Genomic DNA, 14234 nt, shown 5'->3' with positions numbered 1-14234 from the left:
TTTTCTCCCCCCAATCATCATCGTCTTCAGTGACTTCAGAGTCAGATTCAAGTTCAACTTCAACCTCACAGCAGCGTGAAGAGATTTCTTCACTTTTCCCTGCTAGTATTGTCAACGTTGATCCCTCAGGCTCCTCTGTTCTTTGAAGTATCTCCTCCTGTTCCTCTTTATTGTGTGGAGGCTCTGGTTCCTCCTGTTCCTCTTTAATGTGTGGAGGCTCTGGTTCCTCCTGTTCCTCTTTAATGTGTGGAGGCTCTGGATCCTCCTGTTCCTCTTTAATGTGTGGAGGCTCTGGTTCCTCCTGAAGCAGACTGGAGCTCCTCTCCTGTTCAGAAGGATCCTCCTCTTTACACACAACCATGTGCAGGATGTCTAGGAGCAGAAAGATAACAACAGTGAACACTGGGTTCCTAAAACGTAAATCTATTTTCCATCCTCCATGCACATAGCTATTACTTACTAAGGCTGACCAAACAGTTATCAAATTAGTACAGGTTGTTCTTGAAACCGGAATCAATATATTTAGTTATATTGCCCGATAAATTAATTATGGTAATAGAATCAATCAATCAATATGCAATAGGCATCATTTTATATGCAGTACAAAAGAAACATTGCACCACATGCTGTAGGCCAAAGCATCTAGGAACAGGGTTGGTCTGTCACACAGATCAAGCTGCCATGTGCGTGACATCAGGAAATTGAAGCAGTGACATCCTAGCCTAGTACCAGACCCTGAATCGCTAGCCACACCCCTTTAAATGTTTGTTTCGGCGATTCAGGGGTCTGGTGGTGCTCTCATTGAAGAGGTTTTCCTCGTTTGGAAATCAGCGTCGCTTCAACTCGATTACGTCGGGGCCTGTGATCAGCGCGGGTAGGATTTTTCTAGAACTCATGTGTGATTCCAAATAACGCAGTGCCGGCGCCGTTCCATACCGCACATTCGCGGTACATCGTGTCGCCCGCTGCGGTAACATACGATCGTATCGATCTCGCAATGAAACGTCAGTAGCAGACATGTTTTAGTGTTAGTGTTTGATTACTAGTTTGTAGCGCTCCTATTCTCCCTGTTTCTTTGGTTATCAACCAAGTAGCAAGCAACAGGCTAGCCACTAGTAGCCAGCCACATAACAACACTGCGTCATCTACGGTTACACCCCGGCACTCCGACACGTCGGCTTTCCGACAATTGATTTCAATGGGTCGGAATGGCGGGGTGTCCCCACTTTTCTATAGTAGGCCTAAACAGGGATGTTAGGTGCTAGTGATGTGCGGATAGGCTTTTGAGGTCATCCGAATCCATCTGCGCAAATTAATTATCCGCCCATTATCCAACCGCATTAATTATATTTATCCAATGTATAAATCCGCACCATCCGTCACCACATCTTCCATTACTTCCATATGTCAAATTATTATTATTTTCTTGTATATTATATTTTCTTGTATTCCCAGAAATGCATTGATTTAGCCTACGGAATGTATGTTCGTCTTTTTTTCTGCTGCGGTGCGCTGATGCAGTCAGACAGACAGACAGACACTCAGAGAGAGAAAGCGAGCAAGAGCAAGAGAGAAACAAACACACACACACAGTTTAATAGTAGGAAGTGTAACTTAGGCCTAACGTCTTTGCAATATGCACGAAGGATCTATGAACGAGATTCAACTTTTTAGCGCAGCGCTACCATAAAGGTAAGGTAATGAGTGCGACGAGGCACGTTGTGATGCCAATCCGAGTGGTGGTAACGGTCACAGCTGTTTCGTTTTATTGTGGACTGGTGTGAAAAATGAACAAATGATTCAAAATAACACTCACACAGACACAAGCATTCAGAGATTCAGGTTTTTGCTGATAGATAAATTATGTAATAATTTATTTCCTGCATTATTTCATCCGCAGTTATCCACAAATTAATAATTATACTTGATTGATCCAAATCCGCCAGCACCGCGGTAATGTGTTAAAAGACATAGGCCTATACGGGAAATCATGATTGAATGGCCATGGCCACTATAACAGAACAGACACTTGTCTGTCTGCGGTGGAACCGTGGAAGTAGGCTATTTAACAGTAGTCAACAGCCCACCCACGTCAATCCCTTGCTCCGATAATCTCCCGTGCAGTTTACGTAATCTCTTTTCCTTTGAAGTTCAGATTGGCCATTAGGTACAGCGTGTCGCTTAATGGGCACAACTCTTTGTTTGATCTACCAGCTGGGAGTTAACAACTCTATCCCAGTTGGAGATGGACCACGATGTGTCGGACTGCTTTGATTCATTGGCTGAAGCCCTACACCAAATTGTTTATTATTTGAAATAATAAGCAAGTATTTATGTTTATTGCTTTTTTGGGGGGTTCATTCCCAAATATATTTATATTATTAACTTTAACTGTCCTGTATTAGCCTCGCATAGCCAGACTTTACTCATCTGCAAAGAGAAAAGCCTGGTGACAATATAAGGCAGAAAGCGTTCAACTTCCGCCGTGTGAGCTTCCCCGGTTTTCCCCTAACGTAACTTCCGTCAAACGCAGCACTTCCGTTAGAAATCTTGGAACCAACCGGAAGGCATATTGTCTACAGGGTGGTCCTGTATAGGTCTAGGCACATCTTGTCACACACACACCTTAGTGATTGCCATTGTGTCTATAATTTAAGAAAGACACTTATTTACTTCAACATTGTTTAGACCAGTGTTTCTGAAACCTTTATATTTCATCTACAGTATAATATATATTATATATATACAGTATGTGCCCATAAACATAGCCAGGCCGTTTTTGGAGACAATATACGTGCGCATGGATAGAACCAACCCATTTTACATTGGATCTTTTCGAAGCGCAGTGAACACAAGGTGTCTGTGATGCGTTGAGAGCTTTTGTTTTCGATCAGCTATAAAATGGGGAAGTATAGTTATACCACGAGTTCTGGACGCATGCAAGCTGATCCGCTGATCCAACTGTTACATTTCAACATATAGCATTTTATTGAGTGGGTAATTATTCAAATCATAACTTCAGATAGGCTATAGTATAGAGATACCTTTGTACGATTGAAATTGCTTGAGTTCTGGGACTGGGTTAAAACCATAGGTTAAAACTGATTCCAAGTGGGCAGAAGTAATTGGAGACATAAAAAAAAGAAAGCGGTGCTGTTTGGTTTCATGAAAGGACATCAATGAGATTGATGAACAATTGTATTTTATTTTTATAAAGGAGACAGATGTAAATAAAGGAGGATTATTAATTAATGACTAGCATGGCAGCCTGACCCCATTAGCTCCAAGAGCCAAACGGAAAAAAAAGGGTGCGGGCAGGGGTCCAAGGGGGTTTTCCGTCGGGTCGGACTGGTGGGGTGTTGAAAAGGGGGCGTGTCGAAGTGGCGGTGTGTCGAAGTGTGTTCGAAAAGGTGGGTCGTCGGAATGGGAGTCTGTCCCCGTCATCTGCATTGCTACTGTTGTGATTGGTCAGGCAGTGAACCAATCGCAGAAGACTACCTCTTTGGCAACACCCATCCCAGAAACTGTTGTAGATGGAACTAGACCAGGTCAACCTGGTTGTGCCAGACCCCCTGTCTGTCATCATCATTTATGACATCATGCCTTTTGTAGGCATGTCATCATCATGTCATCATCATATATACCCTTTATATAGAAAACCCGGACAGACCGACATTTGCTTATGTAGGCCTACCCATTTCATGGGTCTGGCAAAAACTTTCAGACTGAATAATGGAGTGTCAGGCTAGTGACCTCCCGCCATGAAAGCAATACTTTCCTGGTTAGAGTTTGGCAGTAGTTGAAAACTATTAAAACCTTTTTTTGGGGGGGGTATCTTCGTAGGAGGTGAGAGCTCTAGAAATGGGTATGTGATATTGACCATGTGTTAGATAACACAGCTATTTGACAGGCTTTTCATGATAAGCATGATGATTTGAGGTTTACCACTTGAACCATAGCATCCATATGGGGTTGTATTTCAATGATGAATATAAGACAATATAAAAGGTTAAACATTTCAAAAAGTATAACATTTTGCCAGCTTCCAACCACACCAATACTATGTTAGAGTGTTTTTAGCTGTCAGTGTTAATATGGGTGAAACACAGACATGATAATGTAGGGTTTGCCTTTTTGTTGTGTGTTTGGTGCTAGTTTGTTGAAGCATAGGTTTTCTGAGGAGAAGTCTGCCATCCATAAGATGAACGATTCTCTCATGACTAATTGGAAATGACGCAAGTTCGGGGACTGATCAACCTGAGCTGGCCGCCTCCGGAGAGGGTTTATAGTGTATAATGGCCGAAACACCCTAAGACCTGGAGGAACACTACTGATGATGCGTCCTAGATTAAAACACACACACATACACGCACACTCTCACGCATGTGCCTGCACAAAGGAAATTAACATCTTATCCTGTGTTTCTTAAAACTTCTTTTGATTAGAATTTTATATTCCGGCCCCACTCTGAGGTAACATCACTGTTTTCTGTCAATCTAAGAATAAATCATGTGTTTGGGGACTGGGAAGGAGGAGGGAGTTCATTGTTGTGTTGCACCAGAAGGTTCCCCTAGGCCGGGGCGCAACACAAAATAATTTCTAGACATACAGTACGTCATGCTCTAGGGAGCAAATACAAAAGCTTAAAGACAGGGTGAAATCAAAAACAAGTTTTTCACACTTTTAGAGCATATCTGTAGTGATAATATGGCCATACCTCACACTAGATGCCTAAAAAATAGAAAATATTATTTTTTTGTATTTTTATATCAAAGGTCCCTAAATAGGCCATTCTTAATTACTTCCTGTGAACAGAAATTCAAAAAAGTGATGACATAGACAGGTCCGCTTGCATATAAATGAACCTTTGATTACATTCACCTGTTTGTTTCCCATTGTTGGCTCCCATTACTCCCATTACTCAGATTTTAAATCCCATCGCCTGAAGGGCTGGTCCCCTCGGATTGGTTCAGAAACACACTGGCTTCCTTTTCAAACTGAAACTTCAAAATAAAATACCCAAAATAGTCATTTCATTGGGTCTTTAACCGATAACCGCTGTTAAACGATATGTGTTCGCTTTTTTACCCAATTAAAAAAGGGAAGACACGTCTGGTTTTTCCCTTAATACGGCTCCCTATTTGCACAATAAAAACAACAATACAACGAGGAAGAAGAAGAAGAAGAATATGATACAAATGTTTTCTATAAGAAATGTGTTTTTTCAGTAAGGTAGGATTGACATAATCATGTAATGTCTGTAACGCGTTGCAGCTGAGGAGCCCCTGGATGCAGACATATGGGCGGACCTCACCTCGACAACAGGCAGGATGTGACGCACCTCAACGCTTGGCAGGATGTGACGTCACCTCCACAAGGCTCCAGGGCCGACTCTGACTCTCCACACCCTCTAGCCCGACCTGGGACACCCTCCTCGGCCACTTTCCGCCCAGAGCCGGCCTCTATACCTCCGTGACGGAGGGTCCGCGGACCCCCAGAGCACCAGGGCCGACGTGCCGGACCCTCAGCCCGACTTGGGACACCCTCCTGGGGGGGGCGCCACCCAGCAGCGGACTCTATACCTCCGTGACGGAGGGTGTTCCCACTTTGTGCGGGAGAGTTTTTCAAAGGCAGGGACAGGGGAGATCAGCCCAGGGGCTCCTTGGAACGGACCTAGCTCGGGCTAGGAGCGACCGTTCGAGGCGGGACTGGTACCCACTAGTCTCGCGTGGCCAGACTGTTGCCTCCGCGATTTGGTCAAATGCTCCCAGCATACAGTCTGGCGCATCAAGAGAAGAACGATGAGTACCCGGTCAAAGCGGAAGTGAAGCCCTCGTCACTTCCGCTTCCGTCTCACATCCCACAAATATTTATCATTATATAAATAAAAATCATATAAGCATGTTTAGCTTGCTGCTTAGCAGAAATGACATTTTAAAATATAGATTTGTGAACTTTAATGCCCGTTTTCGATACTCGCCGTTCTGGAGCTGCTGTTCCAGACTCTATATAGCATTCAGAGATTGTGGAATAGTTGTCTGGCTACGCGAGACTAGGTACCCACGCGTCCGGCTCGGGGCCCCGGAGCCAGCCGTGGTGGAGCGCCGCCTGGCGGACGCACCGCGGTACTGCAGGCGGCGGAAATACGGCCACAGCTCGGCCCCAGAGCCACCTGCAGGGACGGGTCCGGCTCCCAGGGGGTCCCCGAGGGGTCCCCCACGCTCGGGGACCCCCGCGGACCACCTCGCAGCCCGAAAAAACCCGGCCGAAACGGCCAAACCCAGCCCGTCCACCGCATCTATAGCGGATACCCAAGCTCGTGGCCGTGGGGCTAACATATTGTATATTTACTGTATGTATACCATTGTGTTTCATGTGTATAAACATATTGTGCATTCAATAATATGCTATTAAAATAATAGATGAATATGATCATGCTTTTATTTTAAACATGCATGTACCACTGCCATTTATAAACATAGTTTATTAACTGACAACCAATGTCAATACTATCAATCTAGCACAAACAATCTGCCAATTACACAATAATCATGTAAACAAGCTATTCAAGAGGCAGATATTTTATATTTAAAGACAAAATATTATTTTTTCTTTCTTTTTAAAAAAACAATACAGATATAGATTTTATATAATTATTATTATTATTGTTCAACAATTTCGGGGACCCCAGTATCCCCGCGGACCCCCTAGGAGTCACAGACCCCCTGTTGAAGAACCCTGGTGTAAAGCCTTTTATATCCATGTGTTACTTCGAAACATGAAGACGAACGGCGCTGCAGGGTTAGCACTATGGGTTAGCAGCTGGACTGGTCCAGGGTCTCCCTCACGCTCTGCAAGGAAGCAGCCTCTAACACAGGACCAAGAATTCCACTGCCCTACTAGTGCTACACTCTAGTCAAAATAAACTAAACTACTTCGCTATTCACAAAAACAAAGGTTATTTTGTGTTGTTGAAAGTGTATTCTCGAGAGTGGCCAACCTCTCAGCACCCCATCCACGCTGTAAAATACACTTTATGAGCAGAAAATAAAATAAAAAAAGTGCGCAAGTGACTTCTTGCCGCTTGTGGAGGTCACGTGACGTCTCTGCCTTGTGGAGGTGCCCTCTTGGCTGTCGTCTGTGCTCCTCTGCCTTGGAGGAATGAGGTCACTTCCTGCCTCCCATTGAGCTTCCTGTCTCCCATTGAGCTCCATGGGCTACAGGAGTCTGCGGCTGGGTAGTCTCGTTGCAGCTGCAACAGCAACAGTCAGACAACTAGTTTTGAGTTTGCAGATCGGATATAAACCTGTCATCATCAACACCACCTAACAAGTTGGTTTTAAGCTCTTCTTTCCTCTTCAAAACGGGATCGATGGGTGACGGGGTCCGTTTTGGAAAGTCCAATTTTCACTGTTTTTTTCCTGATGAAGAACAAGCTTGTGTCTCGGTCAGGACGACAACAACAGCATGCATGGATGTTACACCGACATTGGTGTTGGGGGCTTGACACAGAAATGGGTAACCACGGGAGGCTCTCTCCATTCCGACATGCCGCCACTCCTAGAGTGACCTCTTATTGTCGGAGTGGCGACACCTCCTGTGAGGTTAGGGTTAGAGATAGGGTTAGTTCTGTCGGAAAGGCGACATGTCGGAGTGCACTCGGTAACCACATCGCATAGTTGCATGGGTGATGATGTTACTCAGACATTGGTGTCCTGGGCTTTATCTGTCACCGCGCGCTGCCTTTTCTTTTCTTTTTTTAATTATCGGCAACCATTATGATGGCTTCATGCTCGCTCTTGTTGTTGTCGGCTTGTTGTTAATGTTAACACGTGTGTGAGGAGGAGGTGACGCTATCACCCTGGACTGGAGTGGAGCGAGGCACAAGCTAAGGCACGCGGCCCCACCAAAGGACAAACGGCCGATTATTCGAATTGATTTTTCAAGTTCGAATCCAGTGCCATCGAACGAGCGTTCGAATATTCGATTTTTTGGGGTCAGCCCTAGAAAATACGTACTGAGGTGAGGGTGGTCTTCAGGTTCCTTCTGTTTAATAGAGACGTCATTGGCTGAGTCTGGAGAGTTCATCTTCACCTGCAGTCTGGACTCCACACACTGGTCTGAAATGAAGTGAAGTGAATAAGAGCTTTAACAAGTGGAGAATAACAATAGTGTTTCCTTAAGGTAAAGGCAATAGGTTATCTAAGCCCAACTCTCTATCTTATGGACCATAAATGCATAGAGGAGATCTTATGGACCATAAATGCATAGACGAGATTGATATTTTAAAGACAGCAATCAACATCCCCAAGCTACAACTTGTTTCAAGAAGTCAGATGAGGAAAAAAGAGAAATATTGTCCAAGATGTATTAGTGTGTGGTTAGTTATCAGGACATTATCCCCGATCACGTTTTTTTGCTCCCGATTCGATCCCGATCAAATATTATTGGTTCGGATTCGATCCCGATCTTTCCCGATCCGATCTTTTGGCAGGGCATTAAGAAAAAATAACCATGCACACTAAATCAAATCAAGAGCAGAATAGTGCAATGAGAACATAATTCTATTACTTTTCTTTACAAAACGAAACAAAGTATTACATTTAAATATCCTGTGTTGAACAAACTAAAATATGTCTAAAACCTCAGTAAACTTCTTCATAACCACATATAGGCCTATAACTGTCTCCAGCCACACGTCACACACAAACTATATAAAAACTGGTTAAATATTGGCCATTTTTAAAGTTGAAACTAAATAAGTTAAGAACCAATTAACCAGTCTGCTTGAAAAGTATGCATCTGTAGCAGCTAGTTGACAGTGCAGAGATACATAATTGCCTTCCTTTGATCCATTAACAAGGGGCCGTTACTACTTATTGGCATCAGCTGCCAGCTGGACACAGAGTCTGAACAATCACCTCCCCTCTGCAGGGCTCTCTGTCTGTCTCATTTCTCCAAAAGCCCTTGAATATGATTGAAAATGATTAAGGATTACTGTGATTATGGTAAGCTTATGTTTCATATCGCATTCACCTTACCTGTAACTTTCACTACTCCCAGAAAAAACATTTTTTTTTTAAAGTTTTTGATATTTTTTTCCCGATCTCCGATCTTATAAAAAATTACCATATCGGCAGCCGATCCCGATCACGTGATCGGGCAACACTAATTATGACCGATTTGTTTATTCATCGGCATGTGCACTTAAACCTCTCCAACTGATCCAAAATGCCACGGCACGACTGGTCTTCAACCAGCCAAAGTTCTCATGTCTCTCCCCTTCTTCGCAGCCTCCACTGGCTCCCGGTTGCGGCCCACACTGAATACAAAACACTGATAATGACCTTCAAAGCAGCCAAAGGTATGGCTCCTCCATACCTCCAAAACTTGATCAACCCCTACACCCCCACCCGTTCACTTAGATCAGCCAACACAGGGATGCTGACAGAACCCTAGCTAAAAACCCCAGGGCAAAAATCCACTTGTCTGAGACAGTTTGCCCTCCTGGCCCCCAAGTTGTGGAATAAACTCCCTGTCGCACTTAGAACAACGGACTCACTCGCTAGCTTTCGCAGTGGCCTGAAGACTCACCTTTTCAGACTCCACCTAAACCCTTAGCACTACTGAAAAATTAATGACCATACATGAAGTTAGTTAGCATTTGTTTTTAGTTTTTTAGAAGCTTTTTTCTTTACTGATTATATTGTTTTTTTTTAGATAGATATTCATTTTCATGTGTTATATTGCTGTTGATGTACTGACATATTATCTTGTTTATTATTGTGATGTTTTATCTGCTTATTGTAAGTCGCTTTGGATTAAAAGCGTCTGCTAAATGCCTAAACTGTAAACTATCTGAAATTTGTTATTATTTTTCCCACATAAGTCTAACATAAGGATGTGAAAAATGTACCAATTTGTGTGATGTTTGGATAAATTAGAGTTTGCTCTAGCACCCAGGGGGTGTGAGTGCACAGTTGTTGATGCCATTATAGCATTGACACCAGACATTAGCTGTTCACAGACTGACGGACGTCAGACAAGGTGCAAAACTGTCTCGGCCATGCTTTTCCTGTGTGTGTGTGTGTGTGTGTGTGTGTGTGTGTGTGTGTGTGTGTGTGTGTGTGTGTGTGTGCACGCGTGTGTGTGCGCGTGTGTGTGTGTTTGAGACACAACAGCGCCACTTGGTCACCAGTGGCTACACATACACACACGCATACCATACATTTCAACAAACAAACCTACACACATACTCAAACTTAGGAGACGTTGTGACCACTGCTCAAAAAGCACACAAACACAATTTAACACCCCACATTGGGTAAGGATCTCAAGTCCAAGGGTCTTTAACAGGGGGTCCGGACCCCCACCGTCCTCAGAGTTACTATAGGGGGTCCTCCAAATCTTTGTGTGATAGATAACATTTTTTCCACTATTTTTGTATATTAACCACTTGAAACCTAGTGTCCTTATTCTGATAACTTTAGCCAAAAATAGCTGATCTACGACATTGTGAGCTTGTAGATCGGCTATGTTTGGCAAAGAGCTTTGTTGTAGAGGGGAAAAGAGCTGTTTAATTACAGAGTGAAATACGTTTATTAAAGGACCAGGTCACCTCTGGGACAACCAGATCTTATTTGATTGTTGTTTGGGACACGATCAACACAATCCTGAGTTATTTTTTGTGTTCAATCTGTGTTTTTAGATATTTTAGTATTTCAACTGATTTCAGCATGCTACAACTGGTTATATGATGTAAAATGCATCATATGACCAGTTGTAGCATGCTGAAATACTAACATATCTAAAAATACAGATTGAACACAAAAAAAAGAATTCAGGATTGTGTTGATCGTGTCCCACACAACAATAAAATAAGATATGGTTGTCCCAGAGGTGACCTGGTCCTTTAAGTATTGACAGATAACAGTTCAAGTGGTTAAATATCTGAAAACACAAATTGGTCATGAATCGAAATACACTGATGATTGTGCTGTCAAACAATGAGACTAAATGGAATCTATGATAAGGTTGTGGGGGTCCCTGCGAGATACTTCAATGGTTTCCTATGGAAATAAGCTTAGTCTTTTCTAGGATCTCCTTTTAGTAGAACTTGTACCAGTGAACTGTACCGTCATGAAACTGCACCTTTTCATATGCAAACTTCTAATGAAGTCTTCAATCAATCAATTAAAGCGAAGGGGTCATTGGACTGAAAACATTGAAGACCCCTGCTCTAGTCTGAGGTTAGCTCTGGTCCATCGCGTCACCTCCTGGTGACGCTCTGACAGACCCGTCGGCAAATGAATAGACTGCGTTTTCTCAGCCCCTACGAGCGCTCAACTTAAGTCAAAATAAACTAAACTACTTCACTACTCACCAAACCAAAGGTAGTTTTGCGTTGTTGAAAGTCTATTCTCCACGGTGGTGAGCCCCTCAGCACCCCACCCAATCTGCAACATAAACTATTTTTGGCATGAAATAAAGTGCATCCAACTTGACCGCCGCTTATTTCCGGGTTGTGAACCATTGTGTCTGTGGTGGCCGCTGGGTGGCTCGAGGTGGGTGCGTTTTATTACATGACAAAAGTAATGTATTTTACAGAGTAGGTGGGATGCTGAGGGGCTCACCACCGCGGAGAATAGACTTTCAAAAACGCAAAACTACCTTTGGTTTGGTGAGTAGTGAAGTAGTTTTGTTTATTTTGACTGAAGTTGAGCGCTGGTAGGGGCTGAGAAAACGCGGTCTATTCTTCTTTCCGACGGGTCTGTCAGAGCGTCACCGGGAGCGAGTATTCCTACCGTAGGAGACGGGGTTGCATAAATTAGAAGGCGCGGCTTGTGATTGGCTGGAGCGGAGGTCTGGAGCGCTCGGCTGTGGTCACTTGGACTGCACGGGCGTTTATGGTGGGCTTGCCCAGGCCGTAAATATAACGATTGCATTCATAGATATATATAAGAAGGCTAGATGGCTTACGCACGCTGTTGGCCAATGGAGACTGACGTCGCCACGCGGCGGCCATCTTGTTTCGGGCCCGCTCGCCCAGTAATAACATTGATGTCTATTGTGCATGTATTAATTAAATGATCATAGTTTGCTCAATTTTCCACAGATTTTCCAACGGTTTGGTTTGTTATAAACGTCAGAGATGTGGTTATTTTTCCTGCATACCTACGAATAATTATATCCATGTATTTAATATAAAAATAAAATAACACAATAAGTAGATAGGTAAAGCAACTCTATACATTTATATTAAATCAATATTTATATATTAAACATTTCATAATTCAATTTATTTGTAATAGTAATATTTATTTTATTCTATAATAAATAACATTAAAATATATGTATTTGATGTAGGCTATAACAATATGTGTCATGTTGACATTCTGTGATGGGGCTTCAAGGTTCACGTTTTTTTTTTTTTGTTTTTTTTTTTTAAGACGAACACAATTTGTGTAAATAAATAAATACAATAATCAAAACCATCTGGACTCTCCATTAGTTTCTGTAGGGCATATTTCTGTAAACACAAAGCCAGCAATGTCCTATATCATAATGTATCTAAATGTAAGAAGTTTTTTAACAAACCAACCCTATGTTGGAAACAGGTATAATAAATAGGTTGGAATTCATGCACAACAAGTTGTGTTGAAACGAAAGAGTAATACATTTCTGACTCCCCGACCACCCTCCCCCTAGTGGTGAAAATAGAGAAGACCTTCTAGGGACTCAGATACTATAGGTGCACCTCTCCTGTCTCTTAGCCAGCTAATGAATACTACCACATCCACAACATTAGGTTGTCATAAAATCGTTATTGGTCTCAGGAAAACCTGTATAATAAATGAAATCTCGATTGTGGTCTCATGCAGCCTTGATAACAAGTAGTCACAACTATAATGTGTGATTAAACCGTTTTTCGAAATGTAAAGCTGCAATTCAACATGTCCAAACAGCCTGAATCATAGCCACGTTAATAAGGTTTGTAATAAACCAAACCGTTAGTAAATCCGTCAAGATTTCAGCGAGCTAGAGTATTTTTGTTTGTGTTGATCATCCACTACAATAGAGCATACCCCCGATCCAAGATGGCCGCGGGTTAGCGACGCTGCCTTGAGCCATCTAGCCTTTCTTATATATATCTATGATTGCATTCACCACGGCTTCGGGCACTCGCGCCTGCGGCGCTCGGGAGCGAAGAGCAGGACCAAGGTCCGCTGGCCTTCGCGCCGCTTGCAATGTCGTGGACAATAACTGTGACATATCTAACCATAAAACGAGCGCTCCTTCAAAGACCGTCTCCTACGTTTGGAACAATAGCTGACGCGATGGACCAGAGCTTTGATTGAAGACTTTATTAGAAGTTTGCATAGGAAAAGGTACAGTTTCATGACGGTACAGTTCACTGGTACAAGGTCTACTAAAAGGAGATCCATGAAAAGACTAAGCTTATTTCCACTGGAAACCATTGAAGTATCTCATATAACATTGAATGACAGACAAATAGAACACAGTACTATGCAGTAGATATGTAAAGAAAAACAAAAAAGAAAACAGTAAGTTCGCTAGTCTGAGGTGTAGGCCTACTTGAAGCTAGCTGGCCTGATTAAATGAATAGAAAGACGTTGTCTTTTAAATGGTTTTGTTAACATGAATCATGATTAAAGTACCTTAATTTGACGACCTGGCTCTCCTCCGTTGTGTTCTTTGAGTGCTCGGATCTCTCCTGTTTGTCTAGCTTAGCATTAGCATTAGCCCACAAAATAACTTGGTGTCGTGTAAATTCCTGCAGTCTTCACCAGGAGCCAGCCGGTAGCTCTTTGCACAGGCAATCTTAGACACACGTTACACAAAGGTAAATTATTATAAGTGTTATAATAAGCACAGACTTTCGTTATCTCTCCCGTTAACACCAGAGGCCCGTGGTGGATGTTTCTCGCTGTTTTGGCAAATGTAAGACGTCCGGTGGTCGATCCCTTCAGAATAAGAGTAACCCTGCAGTCATCTATCTATAAATGCGAGAAGTCTCTGCGTGTCTGTCTGTCTGTCTGTCTGTCTGTCTGTCTGTCTGTGTGTGTGTCTGTAATCCGCGTATCTCGAGAACCGTTCGTCCCACCGGCTTCAGATTCGGCACGCGCGTTCCCCGCCGCGGCACGGAGTGCAGTGCCGGGTCTCGACCCGACCCGACGCGCGGTTTTCCCGAACCGGCGCGAAACGTTCGGAAT

At 43.1% G+C, this 14234-nt stretch overlaps 1 long non-coding RNA gene across 1 annotated transcript; it reads right to left on the bottom strand.

Annotated features, from left to right (window-relative positions):
* Nucleotides 1-252: 252 nt before the first annotated feature.
* LOC308283319 lies at nt 253-13867 on the bottom strand. Its single transcript, XR_013961913.1, has 3 exons — nt 13680-13867; nt 8019-8120; nt 253-372 (listed from the first exon to the last, which is right to left on the bottom strand). It is a non-coding gene; the product is annotated as an uncharacterized lncRNA (long non-coding RNA).
* Between the last annotated feature and the right edge of the window lie 367 nt (nt 13868-14234).

Source organism: Nannobrachium achirus (assembly GCF_963921795.1).
Source record: "Nannobrachium achirus genome assembly, chromosome: 4".
In the NCBI taxonomy this organism is placed as follows: Eukaryota; Metazoa; Chordata; class Actinopteri; order Myctophiformes; family Myctophidae; genus Nannobrachium; species Nannobrachium achirus.
Note: the sequence above shows the minus strand (reverse complement) of the source record. Positions and strands in the feature narration are given on the sequence as shown.